Source organism: Mustela lutreola, chromosome 3 (genome assembly GCF_030435805.1).
Source record: "Mustela lutreola isolate mMusLut2 chromosome 3, mMusLut2.pri, whole genome shotgun sequence".
NCBI classification, from domain to species: Eukaryota; Metazoa; Chordata; class Mammalia; order Carnivora; family Mustelidae; genus Mustela; species Mustela lutreola.
Window position 1 is genome coordinate 178074301 of NC_081292.1, and position 17162 is coordinate 178091462.

At 46.3% G+C, this 17162-nt stretch overlaps 1 protein-coding gene across 1 annotated transcript in view; it reads left to right on the forward strand.

The window, feature by feature from the left end:
• The first annotated feature begins 235 nt into the window (after positions 1-235).
• Positions 236-17162, forward strand: part of SERPINE2 (serpin family E member 2) — a 61428-nt gene continuing 44501 nt past the window's right edge. The window contains exon 1 of the mRNA XM_059167897.1: positions 236-433. The gene's annotated coding sequence lies outside the window, so the exon portion shown is untranslated. The remainder of the gene's footprint in view (positions 434-17162) is intronic.

Consider the following 17162-nt stretch of genomic DNA (forward strand, 5'->3'; position numbering starts at 1 on the left):
TCCCGGCGCGTTCCGGGCGCAACCCCACGACGTGGAGCCCTTGGGGGCGGCATCCGCGAGGCCGCGGCCGGAGTGGGGGCGTCCCGGCGTGCGGGCGCGGGGACGCTGCGGCCCGCTGGCACACAAAGGAGGCGGCGGGAAGGCGGGGCGGGGCGGGCCGGGGGCGGGGGTGGCAGGAAGGGGCGGGGGCGGGGCGGGCGGCGATAAAGCCCCCGCCGCCGCGGCCGCCCAGCTAGCGCTGTGGGACTGCCGGGCAGCTCGGGCTGCGCATCGAGTGCAGGCGCCGCCGCCTCTCTGCTCCCCCGACCTGCCTCGCCGCCGCCGCCGCCGCTCTCCGTCCTCCGACTCTCCGCCCCGCCGCCACCCGGCTCCGGCTCCGGTTCCGGCTCGGGGCGCTCTCCGCCGCCGCCACCTGGGGATCGTGCGAGGGGTGGTGAGTACCGGCTGCGCGCCCCGCGGCCGATCGCGGGCGCCCGGGGGCTGGAGGGGCGCGGCCCGCGTGCCCCCTGCGCCGGCGACGGTCCCGGGGCTCTGCGCGCCTGCCGCTCGGCGACCTTGCGCCCGGCCCGGAGGCTGCCGGGCGTGGGGGGCAAGCGGGGCAAGCGGGGCCCCGGGGCGGCGACGTCGAGGCGGAGGAACTTTCTCAGTCTCCCTCGGGCTGCCTCGGCCGAGACTGCGTGCGCGCCCGGCTCTGTACCTGGCCCGCGGGGAGCCCGAGGAGGACCCGGGCCGGGTGAGGAGGGGGCGCGACGGCTGTGGCGTCCAGGTGTGCCTGCAGCTGGGAGCCCCGGGGCCCGCGCTGCTTGTACCGGCGCATCCTTGCCGGCGCCGGTGACCCTGAACCTGAGGTACCCACGTACTAGGCAGGCTTCCTCTACCCTGTACTTTGCGTGTGCGCTGCCCGATGGGGAAAAAGACAAACCGACTCTTGTCGTTACCGCTGCCCAAGCAGGGTGGGGGTGACCGGTGTTTGGGGGGAGAGCCTTTAAATTGGCCTCTGACGATCAGTTCAACCCTATGGAGCAGAATTTTGCTATTTTCATCATCTGTAGAAATAGGAATCGAGACATTGATTAGTGGCTACAGGTAAGGTGAAAGTCCTCAGAAATTCTGGGCGGAATCAGGTATTTCATTTGCCTACGAACTGATCGGGGATAGAAGGCTCCTATTACATAAGACAGCACCCCACCTTCAGGTGATATGGGAGATGCTATTGACGGTTTTAGTGTTTTAATGAACGAAAAATAATCTTCATGTGTGTCTCTCTTGAAAAATCTGAAATGCTGCTGTGTCTTGCTTTGACCACTTTGCAGGGATCGTTCTTATATTTAGCATCAACATAAAAAGGTGTTTGAAGGTCTGACTGCTCTTTTAAGCCAGGAAGCAGTTTACTTCTCTGAACTGTTTGGGAACAATTTACGTGATAATTTTATACTTTGGAGGTTTTATATCCAAAGTTGAGCAGAGATAACTGGAAGGAATGTAAGCATTGCTAATTTGTATATCTAAAGCACACTTCAAAAATTGAAGATACTTTCAATGCTGTCTGCATATCTAAATGAGTATTTCTGTTTGCGGTATTTCAGCAAAAATTATCTTCAGCTATGCAAATGAAGGTGTTAGCCTAACTAATCTAAGGATCCTTTTAACCCCCAAATTTTGATTCTAAATTAAAATGATGTTTTAAAATATTGTACAGGGTAGGGCAGTTACTGAAGGTCATAAAGATGTCATACGTCCTTTATGCTAAACAAAAATGAATCTATGCAGAAAATCTCTGCCCCCTATGACTTCATATATTAGTGTAATTTTAAAAGAACAAAACTGACTCAGTCTCCAAAGGACGTTAGTTTTGAAGTTCCTCACATGGGTGAATAAATACCAGAGAGAGACTGAGGTATTAGAGTTGGAAATGGGGATACCTGGCTGGCTCAGTTGGTTAAGCGGCTGCCTTCAGCTCAGGTCATGATCCCAGCGTCCTGGGATCAAGTCCCACATTGGGCTCCTTGCTCGGCAGGGAGCCTGATTCTCCCTCTGCCTCTGCCTGCCATTCTGTCTGCCTGTGCTCGCTCTCTCTCTGACAAATAAATAAATAACATCTTTTAAATAAAAAAAAAAAAAATTAAAAATTAAAAAAAGAGTTGGAAATGAACCGTGTCCCACCTACCCTTTGGTGTAGCCATCCTCTGCCAGCCAGTCGTTCTCCTCCAGGGACTTTGGCTCCTGGGCTTTTGCTCCCCCTCTGGTCCCAAAGTCCATGTAGGGAATGCTGTCTGTTGCCACTTCCTTGACCATCTCAAATCCAGTGACCTCCAGCCACTCTAGCAACTGAGTCCTCTAACTATATCTAAATCTTGTCCTCGCTCAGAGATGCTCATCTTCTGAAATCAGAAACATCAGCATCTCAATGTCTCAGTCACAAGCTCCTGCCTTCCAGGTTGCCAACTGGCGCTCCTATTGCAACTCTTCCTCAATACAAGAGACCTCTTCCCCTCCCTCCTCCCAGTTTAACAGGTGGCTTCATGGCCCACTCTACCTGGAAAGTAGGGGCCACTGAACTGAAGTCTGTCCATGTCCTACTCCATTTCCCTCCTACAGACTTTTCCAAATTTACCCCCTCATCCAGGACATTTTCTTCAACTAATCTACTGTGTCCAGGTGCCTTGCCTGGCCCTGAAGTGTGATAAATACAGCAGATCCTTGCTGTCTTGGAACTATCATTCTTGTGGGAGGAAACAGATGAAAAGCAAACATAATTATGCTATGATAAAATGAATTGGGTAGAATAATAGAAGAAAAATCAAGTTGGGGCAGGAAACTCAGGGAAAATTAGAGAGAAGGCCTCCCTTTGGCACTGCTTGGTGTCTCCCCATGAACGCTCTTCTAATTGGACAGTATTTATTTTTAGAATGCCATGATCTCCCTTGTCCCTGTGCCCCCACCTGCTCTCCAGCAACCGTTGGGTCTCCCCAGCTTCTCAAATAAGTTAACATTTCCCCCATTCTCTGCTCTCTTAGCTCCCTGTGAGCTGGCCAGGGGCTCCCCAGAGTAGAAGACCCCACAATTCCTAAACAGCGATCCTGCAGATTCTCTCTAGACTTCCCTGTGGCATTGGATATGGACCTTTCCTTCCTTTCTGGTACTTTCTCTTTCTTTCCTAGTGCCTGGTTTTCCCTCTGTCTCCATTGCCTCTCCAGTACCTCCCGGAGTTACCCAGGGCTCTGTCCTGATCTCTGTTCTGCTCTGTATAGAGTTATTCAGTGAAGCACTTTCCCAAGCTTCAGCTGTCTCCAGAATAATGTCCAGCAAGTTACCTGCAGTCCAGTGCTTACCCATCCACACCTTGTAGGCAAAAAAAAAAATCCCAGAGTGAGTCCAAGACTGACTGAGTTTAGTTCTTACCATCTACCCCATACCCATTCCATCATCAGCCAAAAATATTTTTTTTGTTCTTTTTTTTTTTTTTGGTGGCGGCTCTGCTAGTCACCAGGATGTTAAAGCAGAAAACTTCTGGGAAGGCTGGACTTCTCCAGCGCTCCCCACATGCAGTCACTCCCCCCATATTGCTTCTCCGTGCTGTGAAGTCACCTTGCCCTCTGCTGTAGTCATGGTGGCCTGGCCCTGCTTCCAAGTCTGGAACCAGCAAAATGGTGGCCAGTGTGCCATTTCCAGTTGGCAGATGTGTTGTTGGCCTGCACAAAGTATAGAGAAATTGAGTTAATATTAGAAATATTTAAAATACCACTTGCATTTATAGCTTCTCTTAAAAATCAGAAGGCCTGGGGTGCCTGGATGGCTCAGTGGGTTAAGCCTCTGCCTTTGGCTCAGGTTATGATCTCAGGGTCCCAGGATCAAGCCCTGCATCAGGCTTTCTGCTCAGCAGGGAGCCTGCTTCCCACCCCTCACCCCCACCTCTCTGCCTACTTGTGATCTCTCTCTCTCTGTCAGATAAATAAATAAAATCTAAAAAAAAAAAAAAAAAAAAATCAGAAGACCTGGAACACGAGGCCTCCATTCCCACGTGGCAACACTTGGCTCGCATGGAGTTTCCAGCACCCAACTCCGCTGGCTGTTGCCTGCTTCCTAGTTCTCCCTGGACCCGTGGTCCTCATTTATGGTAGCCCCCGGCTCCCACAGGCTTCTGAGTTAGCAGCCATAGGCCAGGAGGCCAGCAGCAACCTGTGAAACCCTGGTGCCTAACTGTGCAGCCTCCCACCAGATTTCTTACATCCTACCATATGTACCCCTTTCCACGGTATCCCACATCAATGCTGGGTGACTTCCCTCGGTTGCTCGAAATCCAAATTGTCTGGGGTCCCTCCTGATAAAGATTCAGCTTCCCTCTTGCCTTTGGGGCAAACCTTGACTTGGAAGGAGAGGCTGTGTTGTATCTGGTCTGGTAGCTCCAGTGCAAAGGGAAGCTATTGTCTCTACGAGGTACTGTCCCTCCTTTTCTCAGCACACCTTAAACTCCTGTAGGGAGAATGGGGAGTACATAATTCCGGTGTTACCTCACCTGTGCCAAGATGCCATCTCTGCTGTTTGTAAACCCCTGCCACCGACCTCACCACCCTCCTGCCTCCTCGCAATCACTCTGGGAGCAGATGGGACGCAGTGGATTCCACAGTAGGGAGACCCATGGAACATGGCAGGCTCCAGTTAACCCTTGATGCCCAGAGTCCTACACTGTGCTCCTGAGGTCACTCCTTGGACCCTTGTGTCGCGGAACTTCTCCACATTCAGCTGGAGCACTTGCCACGGCGCCCCACCATCCTTCCAGCAACTCCTTGGTCTATTGGCCGTTTGCAATGACCTAACAATGTCTAAGTTTCCTTCCACTCCTCCCCACCTCCCCGCCTAGTGCCCTTCCCCAAACTTTATTTTCTTGCAAAACCGAGCTGCCTGCAAGCTCCTCACACCGTGGGGCTGCCCTGCCTCTTTGCCTGTGCTCCTACTGGACCTCGGCCTCGAATTCTCTTTCTCCATCCTCTGCATTCATTGTCTGGCTAATTTCCCCCTTTTCAAGACTCAGGTCCGGTGTCATCTGTTCCATAACCTCTTTCCTGAAAATTGCTACCCCCAACCCTCTCTGGCATGTGTGGCATGTGTGCACACATGTACGTTCTACCCCGGGGAGGCCTCTCTGATGGCGGGTACCGTGTTGTAGCTACATGCTTTCCCCACTAGACTCTAAGTGCAATGAAGACGGGTCTGTGTTTTAGCTTCATTTGGTCTCATAGCGGTGCATGATCCAAAGGCACTTAATGGCTATCTGAACTGAACCATATTTATATTTTTCCTAAGTTTACTAAAGTCTTTACGAAAGAATACTTGTCTTTTGGACTTGAAGGGGAACTTCCCCCTGCCCCCACCACACCAGAACCTCTACTTCTATTTTGGTACTTCTGCAGTAAATATATATAGGTTCACAGCAGAAAAATTTTTGAGAAATTAAAAAATCAAAGTCTTTTTGATCAGTCATGTTTTTTGAGATAGAACGTACTTAGAAAAAAAGCAAAAGTCTAACCCAGGAGTACTTCTATCCCTATAGTCACTTCAGTTATCCGTATCTGAACCTCTTTTGGCTTGGTTCTGTCTTCCTTGAGATCCACTGGTTGGGCTGTACTCCCTATTTTGTGGCTTGTACAAGGTAGAAGAATTCTCTCTGGCTTCCGTTAACCTTTTAACGGATGTGATGCATGCCCTCTAGCTGACTTTTTTTTTTTTTCCTTGCTAGTTTTTTGACTAATATCTTCAGTCAAGTTCGATGGAAAGAGCCCTACATTGGGAGAGGTCTGGGCTGTGCTGCCAGTGATGTATAGTTAATCATCTAGAACTTAATTCTTTTGTCTATACAATGGGTGTGATGAAATCAAAGATGTCATTTAAAAAAAAAAAAAGAAGAACAACCAACCTGGGGCGCCTGGGTGACTCAGCTAGTTAAGCATCCAACTCTTGATTTCAGCTCAGGCCATGAGCTCAGGGTTGTGAGGTAAAGTCCCTTATTGGGCTCCATGCTCAGTGAGGAGTCTGCCAGTGCCTCTTCACCCCCTCCACCCCTCTCTTTTTCTCTCTCTCTCAAAAAAATAAATAAAATCTTAAAAAAAATAAGACAACCTATAACTTCTTCTCTCTCTCTCTCTCTCTCAAAAAAATAAATAAAATTAAAAAAAAATAAGACAATCTATAACTTATTTTCCTTTTTGGTCTGGCTTTCTCATAAAGATCAGATCTAGATGAAATTTTTTCTTAAATGCATTATTTTATGTTTATCTACATGAAATTCTTATCATCTCTCTCTCTCTTTCTCTTTTAAGTCTATGAAATCATTCAGCTTGGCTCTTTAGTATTCAGAAATAGTGTTACGGGCCAAAATGGAGATTTAGTTTATATTCCCACTTAAAGGCGTTTAAAAAATGTTAAATAAATTGGGTTCCCTATACTTGATCTTCTTTGTAAACCACTGTCTCTCTCCATGAATGTGCCTATCTTCTCTTCCCAAACCATTTTTCCTCATTAGTAGATGGCATGTCTGATCTGAAAGTCAATGTTGGGTTAAAAAAAAAAAAATTACCCTTAGGTGTAGAATAGAGGCAAAGGCAATAAACTATATCTTTAGCTTATTTCTTATCTCTAAGTTCACAGTTTGTCTAAGAGCACTGAAAGAGTAGTAGGATTTTATTTCTCTTTTGAGAAATGCTGCCTTTCACCCAACAGGGCAAGTCTATTTACACAGTCAATGATTCTCCCCTTATTCTGCTGTTAGGTTTCTAGGTCTGGATGTAAGCCCAGTCCAGAGAAGTTGGCGTTGCTTCTGGGGCTCTTTTTTGTGCATGTGGATGTACACTGAGCCTGAGAAGTCCTCTGTTTGCAATTCCACTCCTGCATTTGGACAAATATGTCCCCTGTTTCATCCTTGAGTTCCTTCAAAGTTCAAGGTCAGCCCAGGAACACCTCATGCTCTTGCTTCAGGTTGACCTCAGACATTGTTGCCCTTTGTCTCAGGAGGGATAATTCCAGAATCAGAACCCACTGTACCTTTCTATTTTTGCTAGTCAATTCTTGGGAGAAAGATAGTGTGGAGGAGATTTTAATATAAAAGGGGAAAAAATCCTATGAAAAGGCAGAAAGGGTTTCTTGTAGCAACTGCAAATCTTGGGAAATGTACTTTGTTTTGTTGTTGTAATGCCCTCCCCCACTTGCTGCAGTGAGAACTCTGGTAACCTGGGGAATTTCTTTTAAGAGCATACCAAAAATAGCATCAGTGCTTTCTCCCCGCCACCCCCCCCCCACCAACTTTCCTTTCTATTTAGTGCCAACTAATATAGCTACAGGGAAAATAACCACTTGTTTTTGCCCAAGTTTTTATGGACCAAATCTTGAAAGTGGGTGTGGGTATGTGAGAGCATTTAACACCCAACATGAAGCCCACTTGAAAATGACTAAGGTGACTGCAAATGAAAATAGATTTTTCTTCCTTTCTTTTGAGAAAATGCTGTATAAATAAAGGCAGTGCTTGCTTCTTCTACTAAATTTATTTCTCATTCTTGAAATAAGGAATCTGCTTAGGAAGAAAGGATCATGCAGGTTTGGTCACTATTGGGATTATATGAGCTATTAACGACTGCCTTATCTTTTGGTTACAAGCGCAGAAACCCAATCAGTGTAAGTGATGCAAAAAGATGGGGTGCATCTGAGATGGTGGCTTACGCCACGGACCCTGAGATGGTGGGGGTGCCTCTGGCCCCGGAGGTGACTGAAACCAGAGACTCAGGGCTTTGGGGTGCTCTTCTCTCCATGTGTGTCTCTTTGCAGGTGGTCTTCGTCCTCTCAGGGACCAGCCTTATGACCCAAGAGGGAAGAGGGGCTTCCTTCCAGTTCCAGGTAGAAAAATCCTAGGGAGGCATTCTGATTGGCTCAGTTTGGGGTCATTTGCATTTCCCTGGACCAATGGCTGTGATAAGAGGAATGGGATACTGTGATTGGCCAGAGTCTGAGTCACATATTCAAAGCTATGGTCAGGAGGGGAGAGAGTACTGAGAGGGGTGTGCTGGGCAGACTAGTTACCCCAACTGCCAGTAGTACTTGTTTTCAGTTGACCAGAGACTCTCTGTTGTCTCCTGGAGCCTCATCTGTGCCTGTAGGACAGATAGTATCCTCCACTCCCTCAGTTGGGAAAGAGGAGTTGGCAGCAGCTGAAGTATCCTTGGCCCTACCTCCAGCCCGTATGTGTCAATGCCAGAGCCTGAGCCCAGGTGTGTAAATGTGTGAACTGTGAGCTGATACCGTGAATTTTCAAAGATTTATATCTCATCAATATCTATAGCTTTTCAAAATAAGTGCTTGTCAAACAACATGCCTCCTTTCAAAAGACCATCTTCTCACTTTGGCTGCTAGATAACCTTCAGTGACACAACCAGAACTCACTGAAAGAAGCTAATATTTTTGCCTTCGCTTGGAAGTATTATTTTTAGACCTGTTGCTGCCCCACACCCCTGCCCAGTTTATTTCTTAGACACTTTTTTTTCCCCCCCTAGGACTCAAACTCTAAAATTAGTACTGACCTTTAAACTGAAAGGGTAGAGTGCATTTACCCAGAGTGGAGGGAATAATTTGGGCTGAGGGTAAAAGTCGAGGTAACCAAACAACGGCAGTGACATGACTTTTAGAAGATAGAGGGGAACCTGGGTGGCTCTGTTGGTTGAGTGGCAGACTCTTGATTTTTGGCTCATGTCAGGATCTTGGTCCTGGGATCAAGCTCCTGGTGGGGCTCCTTGCTCAGCCTGGAGTCAGCTTGAGGATCCAATCTCCCTCGCCCTCTGCCCCTCCCCCGACGTGTGGTGCATGCTTTCTCAAATAAATAAATAAATCTTTAAAAAAAATACCTACTTGAACTTCACAAAGGTGTGGAAGTTTAGCTTAGAACATTGTTTGAGATCTCATTTTTGTTTTTATAACTTTTTTTTTTTTTGAGAGTGAGAAAAAGAACAGCAGGCATACAGGAAGGGGGATGAGCAGCCTCCATGCCCAGCTCATTAGGCTCAATCTCATGACCCTGATCATGACCTGAGCCAAAACCAAGAGTCAGGCACCTAACCAACTGAGCTACCCAGGTACCCTTTATAGTTTGTTTGTTTGTTTGTTTAATAGCTATCTTTTTCCCCCCAAAATTTGTCTATCTAAATGGTGTATTTTCCCTTCCCTCCCCGGTCCCCCTCTTTCCTTAGTATAGTATAGTACTTAAGTGTATGGAGGGTTTGGAGGCCAATAGACTGGTCTGCATCTAGATTCTGTCAGTTACTAGCTTGGGGTCAGGAGGCCATAAACTTCTCTGAGCCCCCGTTTCTTCATTGGTGAGTTGGACGTGAAGGGAACTGTGTCTGAAGTTTGGAAGGAGGCAGCGGAATGTATGTCTTAGGTGCGGAGCCCAGGGGCCGGAACAGAGCTGCCTTCCTGGTGGTGGGGTTCTCTGTGCTACAGTTGTCCAGGTAAGCATTTCTCTCCTCTGGCACTCCGGTTGTCGTCGTGTCTTTGATCCAGTGAATGAGGGGCTTGCTGTGTGTGTTCATATGTTTGGTGTCCAGACCCGTAATGGTCTCTGTAGGGAGTACTCCCAGCAATCAGCTGGTCATCGGTCCTTTCGCCAGCCTTCCGGCTCTTCCAGTACTGGCTGTGGGGCCGAGAATGGCCAGTGCCGGTAATAAACTCCCTCTTGAACCTGTGTGAGGAAATGTAAACAGCTGTGTTACCAGAAGGTCTTTCTAGGGCCACACTGCAGGCTAGCCCTGTCAGCTTGGGTGCTTTTATATATGTATGTTAGTTATGAAGAATGAATAAATGTCTCTGCAGCAGAAAAAGAATCTATTTGGTTTAATATCTGGGTCTTTGCAAATGTGGTACCCAGAGTCTTCTCTTTCTGTTCTTATTTTCCAGGCTGTGAAAAAGTCCCATATCCATTCATATCCACTGATATCCAAAAACCCAGAAATAATCATTTTTGAACACATACTGACTATACTTTCAGCACATAGTCATTTAATGATGATTTGATTCTCTCTGTCTACGGAAGAGTTCTATGAATGTTGGACGAGCCCCAGCAAACTTTTCCGGATAGGAAATATATTTTCTGCTGCCATTAATAAGATATTTTAGAATTTTACTGGCAGGTAGCCATTTGGGACTTTGTACAGCACGTGGTGTATGCCCACACCTGAATTGTTGCTCGGACAATGAAATACGAGGTGGCAGGGAGATTGATTCTGTGTGATGACTTAATTATAAAGAGAGCTTCCTTTCCCTAAAGGTGTGGATTTTCTCTTTGAAATTAATTTACTGATAGACTCCTATCATCTCATGCCAAACCTGTGTTCATTTCTTAATGACACTTAATTAAAACAGCAATTTAGAGGATTGGCCAGAGATGCCAAAGTATGCATAGCCAGCCTGTCCTTGTGCAGCACAGTGGTAAATCACGATTATCAAAGTGCTGATCATACTCATGGTGAATTAATGCAGCAAGTACTGAACACATAGTTGTTTCCATGCATGTGTGTTATTCATTAACCTACAATTTTTTTTGGGTAGGATAAGTGTGTATTTTTTCCAAGTACAGTGGCAAAATCATGCTTTTTGTCTTTCTCTCTGTCTTGTGTTGTGGTTTTTTGTGTCTTATCTGCCCTGTTAGGAACCCTTGAGGATTTTTGGTCTTTCTTATCCTCCTGGGTTCTTTCCACAGTACCTGACTCCGAGGAGACCAAAAGGGAAAAAGGAAATAAATGAAAGAGTGTGGATCATCAGTGTGTCAAGTACTGTTAGGCACATTTTATACATGTGCTTATTGAATCTCAGCTACCCTTGGAAGGTTGAAATTAGTCCTAGCTGGCAGGCAAGAAAACAGAAATTAGCGTATGTGGAGCACCCTACTGAGAATCTGACCCATGGGATATTCACTCCAAGTCTTTGTATCTCCGCAGATCTTTCATCCTGAAACATTGTTTTCAGGGAGTGACTGAGACTAGACAGTGGTGTCTGAGCAACAGTGCAGAGCTCCACATGTGAGAGGTCAGAGCATCCTGGACAAGGTGAACTTGGGAACTGGATGAACCTGCATTTAAACCCCAGATCTACAATTAGTCATATGATGTCCACAAAGTATTTTCCTCTCTGGGCTTCATTTCCAGAGCTGGAGAATGGAGCTGATGAGGTTATTCCCTTCTTTGTAGAGAAAGCTAGCACTGTCCCTCCTTCACATACAGGGAGATAACAAATAGTGACTTAAATCACTTGGCAAGATCAGAACTGAGGCAGGTTGAGAACTCAGGTCTCTGCTCCTATCCCTTGTTGCCTCTGCAGTCACCACGTCTGGGTACAGCAGCCAGAACTGCCATTACCCGTCATCTCCCCTTGATTAGCTCTCAGAGTTCCCCGCTGACTTAGGGACACTCACCATCCATCCGTTAGAACCACTTGGCTGATTTATGTCTCCTCTTCTCTGTGTTGTTCAGCCCCATCTTCCTGAAGAGGATTATTCCCAGAGAGTAAAGAGATTCCCCAAGACTTATTCCTGATGCATCTGCCCCACACAAGACTTCAGAGTGGCAGCCCTATTGTGTTTGGGTGCATTTGGTTTAAAAACTAGTTTTTCAGCCAGGTGCTCTGAGGGATGCAGAAGTCTCCACAACATCAGTTGACCTTTGAGGGGCTTATATGTTTCCATTAGAAAGGGCGTATCTGTGATGCTTTAACAGTTCAGAAACTATGGTACACTGTCCTGGGTAGACGCAAAAAAGGCGGTACATTTTCTGTGAGGATTTCAGGGCAGCAGTAAAAATATCTCAAAATTGTTTAGCTTTTTATATTATCAAGTACCATGGTGATCAATTCTTCTTCCCCTGGAGCAGACCCATCGGTCTGACTGACCCTCAGTACTGCACTAGGTCAGTACTACACAGCCAGAATGAGTGCTTTGCATGAGATGTCTAGGAGACCAGACCGGAGGGAGTTAGTGTGGACTCAGTCACTGGAAAGGCTGCGCAGAAGCCCTCGCCCCTCCCTCTTTGTGAGGAAGGACTCCAAGAGAGCAGTGTGTAACCCCGATGACTAGCCGAGTTGTGGGGCCACCATGAGTCATGGGCTGTGGAAGCTCTTTAAAGGCGTGTTCCCCCTGCTTTCTCTTGACAGCCTTGAAAGGCTGGCAACCCAAGGCTTCTCTGTAGATGAAGAATCCAGAGGGTCCATGAGATTCGGGAATGAGGGCAAGTGATGGATAGTCTCTGGGTCTCTGTTTCCTTCTGCATGAAGTAAAGGTAGGAATGCCCAGCTTTTTGGGAGTGTAGGAGGCTCATCAGTGCTAATGCTAAAGCCCTTTACTGATAGAAGGTTCTTAAATATCAGTTACTGCCAGTGGTCGTGCATGGGAGAGTTAAGTCTATGCACAATGTGAAATGTTGTCAAGTAGCTGATAAACGCAAATGTCTGGATAGCCCTCATGGGTAATGCAGTCCTTATTTTTTTCCTTTTGTATTTACTCTCCACAAAACCCTTTTTGCTCTAAATTTTGTCGATTGCTACTTACTAATTTGTAATAAGAATAATAAGAGTAGGCCATTTAGTCTCTCAAGTGCTCTCCATGAGTAAATGCAAGGAGATAACTCCTTCATGGAGGAGAGATCAGTTCTCAGAAAGAAAGAAAGAAAAAAATTGAATTGAATTGAATTTTAGTGGGCAACTTTGCAAAGGGGTAAAGCATTACAACTTCCCTTTCATTGAATGCTCATGAGTATAAGACACTTGAGAATGTAAAACTGCGTGAGAGCTGGGTCTCTTCCGGGGCAGGCACGCAAGGCAAAAGTGCCAAAGTGATTACTTAGTAGTCATTAAAAGGCATCAAAATGTATAATTTTTCTCTGTGAAAAGAAGTGTTTTCTAATTTGAGAACTCTGTGCGTGAATACAAAAGGAAAAATTTTCCCCAGAATCATTCCTCAGGGTTGCTAGATTTTAGGGGCCTTTCAAAGTCTCCCATTTGCAAAGATCATGATAAGTTCATTAGTCAGAGTTCACCAAAAGCCCTGGATGGATGAGACTAATGAATGAGTCTTGGGAACAAAGGGAGAAGAGCACATAAGCCTGCCATCCCTTTAATCAGTATTTATTCTGAAGACTCATAGAGGTTGTACCATGCAAGAGGGTTAAAAAAAAAAAAAGGCACAGAATTAGAATACAGATTTAGTAATTATTCCTGAGGTCATGACTTCTCAATTGCCTAATTTTGAATGCTGTGTTCATTAAGATAATGCTGATTGCTATAATAAATATTCCCAAATACGTACTGTGGCACAAACTTCCACTTGCATAATGCCCGAAATGGGCATGTCTGTTCCAAACCTGGTGATTCAGGGAGCCAGCCTCTTTCCACCTTCTGGCTCCACTTGATTTAGCAGGTGGTTTCCAAGGTCATGATGCTTATCAGCGTCAAGCTGGTGGAAGCAGAAAGATCACAGAGGATTGCATATGGCGGCTCTTGGTGGGCCAGCTCTGAGAATGGCATATATCACTCCTGTTCCCGTTTCATTGAATACATTTCAGTCTCACGGGCACTCCCACGTACAACAGAGGCTAGGAAGTGTAGCTCTAGCTCTGTTTTTGGAAAGGAGAAGAAATGGGTTTTCCGAGGAGATAGCTATTCTCAGTTAAATGAAGTTTCATGAAGACTATAAGCCACTTTAAAAAGTCACACTGTAACATGCCGTAACATGGCAATCATGTATGTATTTTCTTCTAAGAGGCAACTGTCCTGAAGGCCTACGAAAAGCTTCTTATGGCTTAGGAGAGGTTTTTTTCAGTGACAGCATGACACATAGATTTGAAAAGTGCTGTATCATAGGCAGCTTGGACAAAAAGAGGATGTGCTTGGGAAAGTTGTTAGACAACCCAGAGTGATGACAGGCTTGGAGAAGATGTTTGGGAAAACGCCGAGTAAAATTGCGTCATGGAAGGGGAGACCGGAAAGAAAAGTGCCATTTCTAGATCGTAATATACGTGATTCCGCATGTTCATGAAGTTTATTTAGTCAGGTTGACCAAAACTCAAGTGGGCGGGAACGGGAGGTGTTGGGGCTCTTCTCACTGGGGAGAAAGAGGTCTGTCTTAAATGGGAGCTAACCATCAACTCAAGCACATACGGGGATTAGAACTTAAAGAAGAAAAGACTTTCACCTTATGAGACAGGGTGTCTTCCCAGTGTGGGAGAGGGTCATCAGATACACTGGGAACACCATGTGGGAGCCAAAGGAAAGACGAAAGCTCGGGAATGGGGTCAGTGCCAGTGCTGAGCTCTGACAGGAAATGAAAGGACCAGGGATTGGACAAGGAAGAAGCAGGCGACAGGAGCAGCTCTGCCCTGTTTGGGAGAAGCCTCTGGCAGCATCTGACTTGTGGGCATATCCGTGTGGTTTTTTTGCTGTGTGATGTGGGCAGATTAGTCAGTCTTCTTGCCTCTGTGTTACCTCAGCTGTATCCAGAGGGGCTTATGTGAGATTCTGTGAGATGACATGTTCACAGGGCTGGGAACGCAGTAGGAGCTCTATAAATGCCCTTCCCTCCACCCATTTCCTGTGCAGCTACTCCCCGGCTCCGTTGTTAGTGAACGTCGTTTCCGTAGCTGCTTATGAGATATTGGGGATTCAGTTCTCCCCCATAAAATGTGACTTCATAACCAAAGAAGTGCAGCACCCCCCATCCCTAGAGATCCCTCCATGCAGTCAATGTCTTACAGCAGAGTTTAGGCTGAAATAAGGAGAACTTTCATTATGTCACCGATTTTTAATTCCAGAATTCCTTGTTCTTCTGCCTTAGCACTGGATGTGGGGAAGTAAAAAGCTGCTCTTGTGAGGAAAAGCTGTGCGATGCGTAAGAGCTGTCACGTTATTGCCCAGGATGGAGCCTTCTGTGATCCTCATAGCAACCTTCTGAGGGATAGGATGGGAGAGGGGGGTTGTCATTGATTTTACAGATGAAGAAACTGAGTCACAGTCTATGCAGTTCAGCCAGTGCAATTTGTCCGATGCGGGCAGGCCCGCGACTAGACTGTAGGCCCATCCCCCAATTGTGTTCATGCTGACGCAGGTTTCTGCTGTGAACTGGCTGAACATACCCCCTTCCAAATCCTTTCAGAAGGCATTAGCGGGGAGCTCAGCAAGAGAAATAAAGTCAGGCTAAAGGAAGAACCTCAGGACTTGGGTAGCTAAAGCCAAGTTTGGAATCGTGCTTCCCATCACGTCAGATGGTTTCTGAGCTTTGCAGAACTTTGCTCATTCCATGGTTGCTTGCCGGATATAAACATGTAAACATAGAGGGTTCATCTTTTTAAAATATTACTTTGGGATTTTGTTTGTTTATAAACTCTTTGTACTGAAAGAAGTGAGCAGAGAATCTGAGATCATGGCAGAAGAGATTTTCTTAAAGTTATTAACTATTTTCTCTTATCTTATCCCATCCCTTCTTCCCTCCTCCTAATTCAGAAGTATCTCCAGATCCTGTGCCTCTAGTTACATGCATTTATTTCAGAAGATGTCTGCCTCAGATGATTTCCCCCCAGAAGTTAAAATGAGGGGACCAGGGAAGCTTACGCCCATTCCCAGCCTCCCCTGCATGACTATTGCATTTGTAATAAATACCAAAAACTCGTTCTGAGAGATTTAGATGGGGTTAGCCTGTTTGGGTCTCTCAAGCCACGCCTGGGTAAAGAGGGGGTTTACTCACCAGAACTAGATACAAAACTGAGGGAAGAGAGAGAAAAGTGTGCCCAGGTATCACAGGATCACTTCTGGGGGCTCCCAAAACTTTACCTCAAATCTGCCCCAGAGCCATCTAATGAAAAATGGAGCCTAATGGCTCTGTGTCCACAACCGAACCCATTAATACAACATCATTAATCTATTTAGAGGGAGGGTAGGAGAGATGCTGCCTGTCCATTTTCCCTAAGCCTTTCTTTCCTGAACTGTGTCCTTGAACCTCCCAGGGGATGGAGGTGGCTCTGGAGGCCGATGAAGCCATACTGCTCTCTTCCCTCCCCTTCTTCCTTCTCAGGCCCCTCAACACACATTCAGCCCTTTCCTACCTTCCTCTTGTTTGCCTGGGAAAAAAAGATCATAAATAAGTACCCAGTGGTGCCAAAGGAATAAGGAAAACACAAGATGGGTCAGTGAAGGTTGTCGTATTTTATTTCCATGATGTCAGAGAGGCGGACTTTCTCAAGTGGGCTCCTCTGAGATGGCCTCGCTTGGGGGGGGCACAGTGTGCAGCACCAGGGAAAAGCTCAGATTCTGTCAGGAGCCACAGGAATGTTGCAGAGCAGAGAGGCTCACAGTTATCAGACTCATAAGAGATGGAAGACTGAGAAGATGGTCCTTTAGCTAGTTAGCCTACTCCCCACTCTGGTAAAGTCTTCCTAGAAAGCCCACTTGCCGTGGGAAAGTTCTTTGCACATGGGACAATCGATGGTCCAAGTCCTAGAACTCAATCTGGGTCAGTTCCAAATGGCCTGTGGGGAAGTTCCTAGTCCGTCAGCGCTGGAGGCTAAGTATTGTCAGCACAGTTCCCCACAGTAGATGCCTTCATTCTCAAGCAGCAGGGCCGTCTGTGTCTTAATTACAGAAGATATAAAATGTTAGCCCTTGGTGACAAGTTATTAAAAGAGGTCGTTTTTGCATTTTTTCATTTTTTTCTAAATTCTGTTGTTTAACTTTGTAGAACAAAAGCTAGGAGTTAAAGTTTGCATACCTGAGGAACAACACTAATTTGTGAGTGGTGCTGTCATTTATTGAATAAATATATATCGAGTGTCCATTGTTGCTTTAAATTCCAGTGCTTGTGATTTTCTGATAGTTTGGTTATTACTTGTCGGTTGCCACCATTGCTGGTCACTCTTGTCTTGAGAGGGGAGGTTATGGCTGCTTTTCTGGTTTTCATCTCGTCTGACTAATCTTCCCTATAGAGAGATACTGATGGTCAAATGCGGTGCTATTGAATGTAAAATAAGGCTAACTAACACTTTTCTCATTTGCTTGGAAGTCTCAATACTACATACCGGGTCCACTTAGCTTCTTACTCCATTAAGTACTTCTGTCTCTGGTTCGCCTGTAGCTCTTAAGGTCAGACTGTG